We start from the raw sequence: 15049 nt of genomic DNA, 5'->3' as shown, positions 1-15049 counted from the left end.
AAATTTGTAAAGGGGATACAAAAAAATACTTTGAGGGGAAAGAAAAATGTTACGATGTCTTATGTCCTCTAGTCTTGTTGTTCCTTTTGCTCTGCTGTCATCTCAAAGGTGCTGTCTCTCAGTCTTCCAAACGAACACTCTGGTGATACAAATATTCCTTCCAAATCTGCGATCTTTCTGTAAGGAGCAAAAATCTTGCATTACCATTTGTCTAACTGATGTGTGACATACCATCTTTAAAGCAGGAGAACATGAGAGAGAAGAGGAAAAAACAAACAAAAGAGAGAGAGAACAATTCATATATATGTTACATAAAACAACAAACAAAAAAAACATTGTCAGATCTTCCGTTCACCATCAGGCTGTCACACCAACACATCCACTGGTATCTTTGCGCAGTCCCCTCCCCACCAGTATTTCCACACTTCACCCTTTTGTGCCTGGCCAGGACACACCGATGTCGGTAGGTCACACTGGGGTTAGGTAGACTTCTGCAAAGATCAAGTAGCTATGTGATGTTTGAGTTCTGCCGATGAACGTCAGAGATGGGGAAAAAGAAACATTTACAGATAAATTACAACGTTTACCCGGCCGTTCCTGTGTCTACAAGGAACTGACCTCCTAATATCATTAACTGTAACCTCAGATTTACTATCAGTCCTAATGATCACCTTTCCTGATTGCATATTACAGGTGCGGCCCAAACTTCTTCCTATATGATCCCTGATTACAATTTCGTGTGTCATAACTCTGCTCGTGTTCTTGTCTAGGGGGTTTATATAACCTTAGTCTATTTCTTGATCTACAATCTCTTGCATAATGACCTTCCTTCTGGTAATTATAACACCTTATCACCTTTGACTTACCCACAGGGATCTGAGGCTTCTTACTTCTCTGTGTTTCCCTGTGCTTGCTGATGTTTTGCTCATGCCCAACAGCGGACTTTCTTAATGCAGCCACCGAGATATTTCTCCAGTTTGGATTGGTGGTCTGTACCCTTGCTCTCAACACTTCCTTTAAACCATCCATTAACACAAATACTGCTACTTCTCTATGTGGTGCACTTGTTTTGATGTTTTCTATACCTGTATACCTAGTCATGTCCTGTAATGCCTGATGGAAATAATTAGAAGTACTTTCCCCTTCGTTTTGTCTTATGGAGAAGATTTTGTTCCACTCGACAATGGCTGGGAAATATACTCCTAACTGTCGGTTGATCTGCTTAATACATTCCTGATTGTTTTCCTCCGTTTGAGGTACTTCCGGGTCTAATTTACAATCAGTAATAAATTTCGCAGGGTCAACACTGGAGGGCAAACATGCCCTCAGCACTGTTCGCCAATCTTTGTTGGTGGGTTCGGCGGAGTTTCCTAGTTCTTTAATAAATCTCTGACATGCAACTAGATCTTTCCTAGGATCAGGGAATTCAGACATAATTGCTCTCAATTCCATCCGGGACCAGGGACGGCGCATTGCACTGTCCCTGACGGGAATGGTTCCCTGAGCGTCAGCCTTCCCATTGGGGACTGTGATCACCCTGACAGGATTAAATTCAATTACATCATCTTGTGTTGGTTCTACAATATGAGGTACATTTGTTTGTGCGTGATATATAACACCGTACGTACCTGTGGACACGACCTCACCTGACCCTCCGTTAGGGGGTTTGATTACTGCCTTTACCGATTTGGTCGCGTCCACCTGGATGTCTTGTGTGATGGCTGCTGGAAAAGGTGCCGACATCGTGCTGGGCTCACTTTCTTGCTTGTAATCCTGAGGGAAGTTTAACATGGAGTGCAACTTGCACGGGTTAACAGTTGTACATTTAACAGTTTTACTTTTATCATTGTTACATTTGTTACTTTTATTCTTATCATCATTAGTACAGTTGCTAAGTGCATTTTTATCATACTCCAGTGTGCCACTCTCTGTAACCACCTTCTCTCTTGTTGCCATATTTTTCTTACCACAGTGAGAGTCAGCTGTGTAAGCTAATCCTCCTTGTCTCTCACCTTCCCGTTGCCATAACTGTAAACAATATAATGTTTGATCCGTCTCTTTGCAGATTTAATGAGACATATCCTTCTCCTTAGATTTTGTAACACCTCGGGGCTAAAACTGCCTACCCGTGGGAACTTTTCCCCGTCATGCACAGTCATTCTTTCCCATTCATTGAATATTACCTTTGCGTGTGATCCATTTCGGACTTCCCGGTCTGTATCACACGTTATCCTTGCCGACTCTATTGGCCGGTTTACTAAGTCAACCCCAACCGAGGTTGATCGCCCCCTACCAGAACAACTGGCCCCCATCTTTGCAGGTGTTGCTTTCACTACCTCTGATCTTCAAATCAGGGTCTTCAGCGAACCCTTACAAAAACCAAGATGTCCAGGGTAGGCCGGCGGCGGAAGTTTACCGAGTACCTCCACTCACTCGCCCACGTCGACCAATACGCCCACACACTGCCTTAGCGCTGGCGTACTCAACCTTGGGCCCCTGCGAACCTCTATTTACAGGAACATGTGGGTGTGATCCGAAGAGCACTTAACCCTTCCCAGTAACTATTGGTTGTTAGAGAATTCCCGAGTGACCAGCGAACCTCCCTTAAAATAAAAAATTACACAAATCACATTAGAATGTACAAATAGCGTTTATGACCCCTCTTGCGTACGCAAATGGTACTGGGTCAAGTTACTAACTAATGCACACAATTACATGCGGTACAATCGTTCTGCACATAAGCAACTAATCTTATGTGCGGAACGACCAACTGAATCGAAAATTGTGGCTGCGAATTCCTTCAGCCGGAGCTTAATGGCCTATATGGGTTCCGCACCAACCCTTCCTGGTGTTGTGCTCCTTTACTCTTTATCTATAGCGGACTTCCTAGTCTGCTGTACCTCCTTGTCTGCTATACTCTAATGCTCTTCTTTTAATATGTTTAACAAGGGATGCCTCCCAAGCCACGTGCCGTCACTTACACGTATGTACCTCACGAGAACTCGATGATTTCCTGTGGTTCCACCCAAAATTAGAAACTTATATATATGTATACACACACTTTCACCTCATATACTCTTTACTTTCGTTTCTGCGCAGAAATCCCTTTCATTCAGTATCGCAGGCTAATCCCGAGGAGTTGCAACTAGAGAAGGATCTATTAGCTTAAAATTTAGGACACTGAGATTTGACTTGCGCTATTATCGCGTTGCCTCCTTACGCCTAACTAAAACAATACTATCGTGTGATTTGTATCACGTGGGCTTACCCAGACGCTCCGTTGCGTAATATACGCTTCGTGCGTCGGCCCTTGCGTCGCGTACGCTAGTCCCACCCATTGTTAGAGACACGTGTACGCAAGCCAGGTATATCCACAGAAATACAACTAACACGTTTATATCAATGTAGATGATCTATAACTGTAATCATCTACCGACCACCACACAGGTCTTTCCTTGTATCTTTAGGCAAAGCCGTGTGCGTGTTTTACAAATTACCCTTTAATGTATTATTTTTTTTTACTTTTAACTACCAATAGCAACAAATCTTTCTCAGCAGGTTATCAATGATAAATGGCAAGCAGGAAGGTGAGGTGTGAAAATACACAAATGGAAAAAGAAATACAGGTGTGTGCGTGCGTGTGTGTGTGTACGCAAAACAGAAATAAACAGTTTTAAAAGACAATAGCGTACTGTTCTTACCTTCCGGTTCCGGATCCACCAGCACTCCTACAGCGTAGCGAAACAGACGCTTATCTAGCCAGCACTACTGTATCCCTCACCACTAATACGGATACGAAGGGATACTACTTTCCCGCCCTTTGCTGATAGATAAAGTCTGTGTTCGCTAGTGCGGATATGTGGAGGACGGACGAGCCGCCAATTGATAATGCCGATTTATTTATCTTATAACATTCACTATATGTGGGTAAGAGACTCAGTACGCAATTGGCGTATGGGGTACCGTAAGGGTACGCACTTAGTGTAGCAGACGCTTAGCCGTGGTTGAGACGCACATGCGGCACGCTCGCTCACAGCTTAACGCTTGGTGTCGAGCACGCTATAGGCGGCCGACTACCGTAATGCTACACTACCAGCGTAGCGGACGCTCGTGACCACGAGGGGAACACGAGCGGCGCAGACGCTCATGGGATGACACTCAGTAAACCTTGTATGCAACACAATGAAAGGCTGAGCCTATACTGTAAACCTTGGTTTTGTAATGTGAGCACAATGCTATGCTAATTAACCTCTATTGTATGAAAGCCTCTTGAGCGATTGAGACGCTCTGAATACTCTCAGCAATGTAATAAACACACAATACCTTGCTAAGGTTCCAAAACCTTTACTAACAATATCTAGCTATGTAAAAAAAGGAAAACAGTTAACAGTTCATACACTACAGGCTAACATCAATATCTAAACATAATAACTACACATATACAATATACAACAGTTTAACAATAACAGAGAGAGAGAGATAGTATGGCAAATACATACAGAGAATAAGTTGGTTACAGAGAATAACTTACACACACTGGGGAACGATTCGCTGCGCAGTCCTGGTACCAGCTCCGAGTTAGTCAAGATGAAAACCATTTGTGGAGAGAAGACTAGCTGGCCAGGCTGGCTGTCCTTATATACACTGCGTACAGTATACTACAAAGGGACCTATAATCTCATTGTTCATTGGACACAGGAATGTCTCCGCGCATCATAACAAAAGGTCATAGGTTAGTTTGAACAGGTGGGCTGTGACTATATCAAACTGCTCAGGTGGGAGGGAATCTCAGAATTCCCGCCGCATGGATAATGAACCGCAAATATAGTCCAGAAACTACTAATACACATAACTATACGCAGGAGCGATTAATCTTTACCTAACCAGCACCGGATTGTTTCTAATAAAATGTTCTTTAGTTAGGTACCAAACACAACTGCTCAAACCCTGTCTGACCCTTTGTACCATGCAAAGAGGGATTCCTCTGTCCAGCGACCAGTTACATTAAACAAACTTACTGTTATTATTAAGGGGAACATTACCTATAAAACATACTATTTGAATTTATTATGTAACAATTGAGGCGCCCGCTAGACGCACACAAACTCTACCGTAAATGCACATACCATGCGCTCGAGCGCATGGCCGAGGATGCGCCGTCACGCAACTGCGAATATGCGCACGCACGGGAGAGAATGTGTACGTGCAGCGGGCAAGCGCATGGGGTGAATATATGGCAGCGTGTAGCATGATATTTTTCCGACTTTGACAGCTTTTCCTTGTAAAATAATTGAACTTTACAATAACCAATGTCATCATCATACAACAGAGATTCAACGAGACTCGTGTCACCTCCTTCCCTCTGCATCTCTCAGCCACACCATCACCCCTTCCCTGCGTCTCTCAGCATACCATCATCTCCAGCCTGTGTCTCTCAGCCACACATTATCTCCCCCTGCATTGTCTCTCAGCCATGCCATAATCTCCCATCTGCATCTCTCACAATCCCCCTCACTTTGCCTCTCTCATCCTACCCCTTCACTCTGTGCCTCTTGGACTTCCATCTTTCACTCTGTGCCTCTCATCCTCCCTCCCTTCACTCTGTCCCACTCAGGAGTAGTGTGAAGCAAGGGGGCAGGATAGGAGAAGTAGTGTGGAGCATGGGGGCAAGATAGGAGGAGGAGTAATGCGGAGCAAGGGGGTAAGATAGGAGAAGGAGTAGCGCAGAGCAAGGGAGCAGGATAGGAGGAGTAGTGCAGAGCAGGGTAGGAGTAGTGGTGCGGAGCAAGGGATCAGGATGGGAGTAGTGGTGCGGAGCAGGGGGGCAGGATGGGAGTAGTGGTGCGGAGCGGAAGGGGGGCAGGATGAGAGTAGAGGTGTGGGCAGGGTCGGCAGGATGATAGTAGTGGTGTGGAACAGGGGTGTCAGGATGGCAGTAGTGGTGTGGAGCATGGGTGTCAGGATGGCAGTAGTGGTGTGGAGCAGGGGTGGCAGGATGGCAGTAGTGGTGTGGAGCAGAAGTGGCAGGATGGCAGTAGTGGTGTGGAGCAGGGGTGGCAAGATGGCAGTAGTGGTGTGAAGCAGGGGTGGTAGGATGGGAGTAGTGGTGTGGAGCAAAATGGGAGTAGTGGTGTGGAGCAGGGGGGGGGCAGGATGGGAGCAGTGGTGCAGAGAAGGGAGGGACAGGATGGGAGAAGGTGGTGTGGAGCAGAGTGGGCAGGATTGGAGTAGTGGTGAGGAGCCGGGGGTGCAGGATGGAGTAGTGGTGTGAAGAAGGGAGGGTAGGATGGAAGCAGGGCCGGCGCTACCATTAGGCAGCTTTAGGCAGCTGCCTATGGGCGCTGGCCACTGGAGGGCGGCATGCTCCAATTAAATATATTTTACAAAAAAAAAATTTTTTTGATAAGCCCAGACCAGGGGCGGCCGCGGCGAGGGTCTAGCCTGCCACCACTGTCAGTCACCTCACCGGCGCCAGTGTATTGATTTCCCTGCTCCATGTCTCTAACAGAAATAGACGGAGCTGCGCGTATGAGAGAGCAGGTCAGGAGACGGGCGCCGCCCACACTGACAGCCTAACACGCATCCTAGGCGCCGTCAGCACGAACATGCCGTGCGCTTGTGCGGCGCCCGTCTCCTGACCTGCTCTCTCATACGCGCAGCTCCGTCTATTTCTGTTAGAGACATGGAGCAGGGAAATCAACACACTGGCGTAGGTGAGGTGACTGACGGCTGTGGCAGGCTAGACCCTCGCCGCGGCCGCCCCTGGTCTGGGCTTACTTATCAAAATATATATTTTTTTCCTGTAAAATATATTTAATTGGAGCATCTGAAAGGCAAGAGAAGTCTCCCTATCCCCTCCCTCCCTGCTGCCCCGCGCCTCCCTATCCCCTCCCTCCCTGCCGCCCCGCGTCTCCCTATCCTCTCCCTCCCACCCCGCGTCTCACTATCCCCTCACTGCCGCCCCGCGTCTCGCTATCCCCTCCCTCCCCGCCGCCCCGCGCCTCCCTATCCCCTCCCTCCCTGCCGCCCCGCGTCTCCCTATCCTCTCCCTCCCTGCCGCCCCGCGCCTCCCTATCCCCTCCCTCCCTGCCGCCCCGCGTCTCCCTATCCTCTCCCTCCCACCCCGCGTCTCACTATCCCCTCACTGCCGCCCCGCGTCTCGCTATCCCCTCCCTCCCCGCCGCCCCGCGCCTCCCTATCCCCTCCCTCCCTGCCGCCCCGCGCCTCCCTATCCCCTCCCTCCCTGCCGCCCCGCGTCTCCCTATCCCCTCCCTCCCACCCCGTGTCTCACTATCCCCTCACTGCCGCCCCGCGTCTTGCTATCCCCTCCCTCCCCGCCGCCCCGCGCCTCCCTATCCCCTCCCTCCCTGCTGCCCCGCACCTCCCTATCCCCTCCCTCCCTGCCGCCCCGCGTCTCCCTATCCCCTCCCTCCCACCCCGCATCTCACTATCCCCTACCTGCCGCCCCGCGTCTCCCTATCCCCTCCCTCCCTGCCGCCCCGCGCCTCCCTATCCCCTCCCTCCCTGCCGCCCCGCGTCTCCCTATCCCCTCCCTCCCACCCCGTGTCTCACTATCCCCTCACTGCCGCCCCGCGTCTTGCTATCCCCTCCCTACCCGCCGCCCCGCGCCTCCCTATCCCCTCCCTCCCTGCTGCCCCGCACCTCCCTATCCCCTCCCTCCCTGCTGCCCCGCGCCTCCCTATCTCCTCCCTCCCACCCCGCATCTCCCTATCCCCTCCCTCCCACCCCACGTCTCCCTATCCCCTCCCTCCCACCCCACGTCTCCCTATCCCCTCCCTCCCTGCCGCCCTGCGCCTCCCGATGTTGGAGTTGCCTACAGCAGCGGCAGCTCCGGAGACAACAGGCAGCGCTGTTACCTCTATTTCCGTGCCCTCAGCATCTCCAGCAGCATCTGCTTCCTCCGGGACTGAGGAACCAGGACCACTAAGGCGAGGGGTGGGGGGAGTTGTGCTTGGTGGCAAGTGTCTTGTGATCTGGGGGCGAGCTGCAGTCCAAGTGATCTGGGGGTGAGCTGCAGTCCAAGTGATCTGGGGGTGAGCTGCAGTCCAAGTGATCTGGGGGTGAGCTGCAGTCCAAGTGATCTGGGCAAGATCACGTGGACTCCAGCTCACCCCCAGATCACTTGGATTCAGGGACAGGGAAAAATAAATAAAATAAATGTAAAAAAATGATATATTTATATCACAGCCGCCCGCCTCCCACCGCTGACCAGCGCTCACTTCTGCACGCTGCACCGCCATTGAAAGCTGACCACCGCAGACCACAACTGGCGGTGGTCAGAGGGACATCAATGCCTCAGCGAAGAAGGACAGCTTAGTACCGCCGCATCCCCCACAGACCATGGGCTCATCCGCCACCGACAACCACAGTCCCTTCCGCACCTCCGCTGCACATATCAGGTAATGTTCCCCTATGTCCCTGCTGTCACGCTCTCAGTCCCTGCTGTCACTCTCTCAGTCCCTGCTGTCACTCTCTCAGTCCTTGCTGTCACTCTCTCTCCCTGTCCCTGATTTGTGGGTCATACTGTTTGCTATAATGTGAATTTCGGCTCATACCATGTGCTATAATGTGAATTTCGGCTCATACCATGTGGTAAAATCAGAATTTTGGCTCATACCGTATGCTGTAATGTGAATTTCGGGTCATACCGTGTGCTATAATGTGAATTTCGGCTCATACAGTGTGGTAAAATCTGAAATTTTGGGTCATAGCGTGTTCTGTAACGTGAATTTCGGCTCATACCGTGTGCTGTAATGTGAATTTCGGCTCATACTGTGTAGTAAAATATGAATTTTGGCTCATACTGTGTGCTGTAATGTGAATTTCGGCTCATACAGTGAGGTAAAATCTGAAATTTTGGGTCATAGCGTGTTCTGTAACGTGAATTTCGGCTCATACCGTGTGCTGTAATGTGAATTTCGGCTCATACTGTGTAGTAAAATATGAATTTTGGCTCATACTGTGTGCTGTAATGTGGATTTCGGCTCATACTGTGTGCTGTAATGTGAATTTCGGCTCATACCGTGTGCTGTAATGTGAATTTCGGCTCATACCGTGTGCTGTAATGTGAATTTCGGCTCATACTGTGTGCTGTAATGTGAATTTCGGCTCATACGGTGTGCTGTAATGTGAATTTCGGCTCATACTGTGTGGTAAAATATGAATTTCAGATCATACCATGTGCTGTAGTGTGAATTTTGGCTCATACCATGTGCTGTAATGTGAATTTCGGCTTATACTGTGTGCTGTAATGTGAATTTCGGCTCATACGGTGTGCTGTAATGTGAATTTCGGCTCATACTGTGTGGTAAAATATGAATTTCGGATCATACCATGTGCTGTAGTGTGAATTTTGGCTCATACCATGTGCTGTAGTGTGAATTTCGGCTCATTCCGTGTGCTGTAATGTGAATTTCTAGATAGTATAAGAATTTCTAGATAGTATAAGGGGTCCTAATACACTGAAAGACACGCCCCCATTTGAGTGGCCACACCCCTCTTCCGGAGGCGCGCGCATAATTGCAACCTTCACTTTTCCATACCCCCACTTCAAAATGTCCACTTCGACCACTGTATATGTATGTGTGTGTGTATATGTATATATATATATTATATATTAAATCTCAGTGCCTCCCCAGCCAATGACCTCACCACACGTCACTGCCACAAAGTTCTAGTTACAACCCTGGTGCCTATCTATAATACTGTATAAAACTACAGACTGTGGTATTATACTATATATGGATGTGGGGCTGGATGCTTTTTAACTTGTGTGCATTTAATATAATATTTGTCAGGTTTTCTTTTGCTGTTATTTGGCTGCTTCAGGAGGATCAACATACTGTTAACACAGCCTCTAGATAACGTGATCACTCCACTGTCCAAGCAACAGGGGAAGGGGAGGGCTGGGAGGACGGGGGTGGAGGGGGGGGTGTGTAGGCAGAAATTTTGCCTAGGGTGCCGAGAAACCTTGCACCGGCCCTGGATGGAAGTAGTGGTGTGGAGCAGGGGAGGCAGGATTGGAGCAGTGGTGTGGAGCAGGGTGGGCAGGATGGGAGTAGTGGTGTGGAGCTGGTGGGCAGAATTGGATCAGTGGTGTGGAGCAGGAGGGATAGGATGGGAGTAGTGGTGTGGAGCAGGGGGGGTCAGGATTGGAGCAATGGTGTGGAGCAGGGGGGCAGGATTGGAGCAGTGGTGTGGAGCGGGGGGGGGCAGGATGGGAGTAGTGGTGTGGAGCAGGATGGGAGTAGTGGTGTGGATCAGAGGTGGTAGGATGGGAGTAGTGGTGTAGAGCATGGGGGGGGCAGAATGGAAGCAGTGGGGGCAGGATGGGAGTAGTGCTGGGAAATAACGAGCAGAATGGTACTGAAAGGGACTCGCTCACTAAGTTAAACAACAATGTCACCTGCTCCCCAGAGCTCCCGGGTCCCGGCTGCCATTGCTTCCTCTGTGGACTATGGCAGCAGCCTCATACATGAGACAGGACAGACAGCCGGAGCAAGTGTGCCTAGTTGAAAGCTCCCTGCTGTGTCCTGCTTCTCTGGCTCCTACTCGTGACTCACGAGCACCATCAGAACAGCCTCTCCTCTGCTCCAGCAGTCTCACACGTGTAGAGGCTGAGGAAAGAGACACTGCACAGTACACGCTGGTTCTGGAGATGACTGATGTGACCAGCGTTCCACAGAGGCACACAATACTGGAAGCGCGGCAGGTGGGAACCGGCACAGAGAAATGTGAAGCAGGTGCAGTGTCGGCCGGTCCAGCAAAGGCATGTATGGAAGCCACCGGCCGGGTAGTAATGCAGTCCTGACTGGGCGCCGCGGCTGGGGGATAGTAATTGGCATCAAATATGTGTGAGTGTGGGGTGCCGGATATTAGGGGGTGCCGGTGTGTGCCACTCACCTCCCCTGCGCACGCCTATGCTAGGAGCTCTGCTAACACCTGCAATAGGGGCAGGATGGGTCACAACCGGTACTACTCAGCCTGCAGCAAGCGACAGTGCTCCCACCATTGCTGCTGGACTGTGAGATGGTACCCACCAGTGACTGCTGATTTTGCATGCTGGAGATGAAAGAATCTTTTGAGTCTCACCCCAACCTACTGGCAGTTGTCACACAATGTAGCTGGAGTCTAACAATTCACTGGGGGCTCCAGTCCCTGTACATTGACTGAGAACGCTATATATATATATATATATATATATATATATATAAAATAGAGACGGTCCGGCACTCACATAACCTGAGGAAACTTGATCCGGTGCCAGCACAAATAGCAAGTAGAGATATCGTCCAAGATGTGGCACTCAGGATACGGTCACGGAAAAACAACAACGGCAGCAAAGGTGCAAGGTCAACGTTTCAGTTTATCAACTGTTTTCAAGAGCATATATATATATATACAGAGAGAGAGAGAGACAGAAAAGGAGAAAAAGGAATCGGCTTCATTACAGTAGCACTCGTTCCCTTTCCACAAAAAGATTTTCACATTCAAATTATTGTACTTTATTCAATAACAAAATAATTTATTTGAAAAAACATTACCCATATATGATGTGCATTTCTTTAATATTATCACATATGAAGTATTATGTACTCCCCTTTTATTGGGGTCACATAAAAGTGAAATATATAAAATATAGAAATAGAATAACGTGTGAGAAAAGCTAGTGAGATTAATCTGTGTAAATAAAAATGTGATTTACTGTAAAACAAAATACTTATGCACTGTCTTCATTCCATATTGTAGTTTACATTCCTATAATGTTCTGAATTATATTCTGCTCCCAAATCTTCACCTGATTTCTCAGCAGTAATGTTACACAGTAGTTACAAAAATAGCAACATTGTCACAGGTGTCTACTGATTCCTTATTCTGTGGTCATAGTTGTTACATTAGTAGCTTTTCTATAACACTGCTGAAATGTTATTAGCAGCCAATCAGTATTAAATGTATTACCTGGGTGTAAAAGAAAAATATTTTACAAACAATATGAGTATATAATTATATTTGAAATAGCTAAACACTAACTGATTTATGCGCTCGCATTATTAAGTACTAAAATATGGGTAGGAAACGACTCCGCAGCATTTAAGTTTGGAATAGATTCTTCCAAATATACAGTATAAGGAAGAACTGTGTGTGTTGTGATTACAACCCCTTATTATAATGAGACTTTACATGTGCAACTATTAAGCATCAAAAATTATAAATACATTCAATACTGCTTGGCTGCTAATAACATTTCAGCTTGAAATGAAGTGAAAAATCATACATATGTGGACCCACCTGTAGACTTGTGAAAGTCATACATATGTGGGCCCACCTGTAGACTTGTTTGTTAAATTGTTGACTCCAGTGTTAACTAGAAATTATTTTCTTTTTAATGGTGAGTTTTAACTGCAGAAGCTTGGTTGTGCGATGGGGTCCAATGTGGCCACATCGTACGCCAATGCTTTTATGTGTTGGGTTGAGACACCGGTTTTATTACAATGTCCACAGAATAACCAGATTATAATGTATGTCAGATACATAGATGATCTGTTGATACTTTGGAGTAGTTGTGAGGAGGACCTACATGTCCTATTAGATAATCATAATTGGTCCACTAGTGTGGTAAAATTCACCTATAACACAAGTTTGTCATGCATTCAGTTTTTTAGATGTGAACATACAGCTTAGGGATCATCAGTTAGTCACATCAGTTAGTCACAGCTTAGGGATCATCAGTTAGTCACATCAGTTAGTCACATCTTAGTCACAGGTGTCAAAGGACACCTGGCTTAAACATGACATTTTCCACCCTCTCCCTTTAAGACATGGTCTCCCTTACTCTCAAATGCTCAGGGTAAAGCGGATAGCAAGTGACCCCCAGCAAGTAGATCAGTGTTAGGTTCCTGGTGCTCAGAACAAGGGAGATGTTCATGAAGTGAGTCCAGAGCACCAGGACGTAACGCTGGGAAAGGGGAATGGAAAGGGAATAGCCCCTGGCGCCCTAACTCTGTTGTCTCACCCGTGCTGTCAGAAATCCCTTGCGAGACTATGGTTTCTTGAGCCCTTGGCAGCCGCGTTTGAAGGGCGGATTATGTCTGCCCAACTCCGATGCCCCCCGGTCTTAGTGAGAGACAAAGGGAAATCCGAGACAGGATGATAACAAGAGGCCCTCTAACTAAGCAAACAGGCCAGGGGCTACAAGCTAACTAAAAACCTAAAGTATGTGCGGAGAAACCGCCAAAGGAAAATAACAACAAAGGAAATGCTGATCACACGCCGACACAATACCTTTGTGTACCGGCGGTGACAGCATAAGCAGAACCCTCTGCAAAACACCAGGGACAGAAACAATAATGAAATACAGCGGCCTAGGCCAACGGACGCGGGAGAGCCGCTACTCACGGAACCGGTACGAATACTGGCAAACGGACAGGAACCCTCAATGATGCCGACACACACTCTCAGAACTGGAGGACAGGCAGAATCCCAAACGACAGACCGGTGGACACCAGGAAACCAGGAACTTGACCAGGGATAGGCAAAGCCACTGGACCTCAGGGCAGGAACGCCTCACAGCAGGACACGGGAACAGACACAGGAATCGACACAGGGACTGACACAGGAATCAACACAGGAAGCAGCTAGTCAGACACTGCTATACAGGAGCTCAGGGACTGGCAGGAACCAGGTCAGACTTCAAGCAGACTGAAAACCAAGAAATATCACCAGCATCTGTGAATTGCAGTCAGCCAGCATATAACAGAGAGGCCTAATTAATAATCCCATGCAGCTGCCCTGTTGCCTGATTCCAAACTGACAAGATGCAATTAGCAGCCAGGTGAGGCTGAACACATGGGAACAAGCTGCAATTACACAGACTCACCAGCGGCAGCAGACAAGAGTATTCTAAAACAGAGCAACAGGAAATCCTGGCATGCAAGACAACTTTATAAACATAAAATACAGAACAAAACTGCAAAACAGGAATGAGCCACAGCCGTGGCTCATAACAATCAGGCATTGGAGGACATAGGATAGAGGATATGACAGACAAGCACTTGCTGTCACCAAACGTAAAATTAGTCAGATCCCTAGGGATACCTTATTGAGAAGTAAAGCAGTGGTTGCAAATCCCCATAAGAGAATTCCGTGGGTAAATAGGTATACTAACACCAGTACCAGAACTAATAAAGAAATTAAGAAAATTTGGCCAATGATTAGTTCAGATAAGGATCTCCCCGGTCTGTATGATACTCGGATAATGCCAGCATATTCCAGGGGTAAGAACTTAAAGGATATGCTAGTAAAGTTAGATGTGACTGAGTTGACGAAACCAAACCTGTTCAGCACTTTTTGTCTAGAAAGCCAGGTTGTTTTCAGTGTATTGGATGTGTTACATGAAGATCGCTTTTGGTAGGTGATACTATCAATCATCCCCGGTCTGGGAAAAAGTTTACTATCAATTATCCGCTCACATGCACATCCAGGTTTGTCATTTACATTCTGTCTTGCCCATGTGGTCTTTACTATGTGGGCAAGACAGAAAGTCAATTCAGAGAGAAAATGGCTCACCATAGGTCAGCCATTAGAGCGGCCTTGGAAACTGATACAAGTGACCTACCAATGGCTCGCCATTGTGTACAAAAGTCACATAGCATAGCAAGCATTAGGAGCAAACTCATTGATTATGTCCCTGTGTCCATTCATGGTGATAATTGGGGAAATAAACTTCTCCAGTTGGAAAGCCGCTGGATATTTAAGTTGGATACGCTGGTCCCAAGGGGCCTAAATGAACAAATGGGCTTGCATTGTTTCCTTTAGATAACTCCAGTGTGATGTGGTTAATTGACACTGACACTGATTGACACTGACACTTTAATAACCTGATTGTAGTCATCATAGTTGGTAAATCATAAGGGCTACGTTTCCTACATGGTAAACAATATGGTTTGGGATATGTATTGATTATTTCCCATATGCTTTTTAATCATGTCTAATGTTGGTTGTTGTTTTATATATATATATATATATATAT

Source organism: Pseudophryne corroboree, chromosome 1 (genome assembly GCF_028390025.1).
Source record: "Pseudophryne corroboree isolate aPseCor3 chromosome 1, aPseCor3.hap2, whole genome shotgun sequence".
Taxonomy (NCBI): domain Eukaryota; kingdom Metazoa; phylum Chordata; class Amphibia; order Anura; family Myobatrachidae; genus Pseudophryne; species Pseudophryne corroboree.
This window is presented reverse-complemented; position numbering follows the sequence as displayed.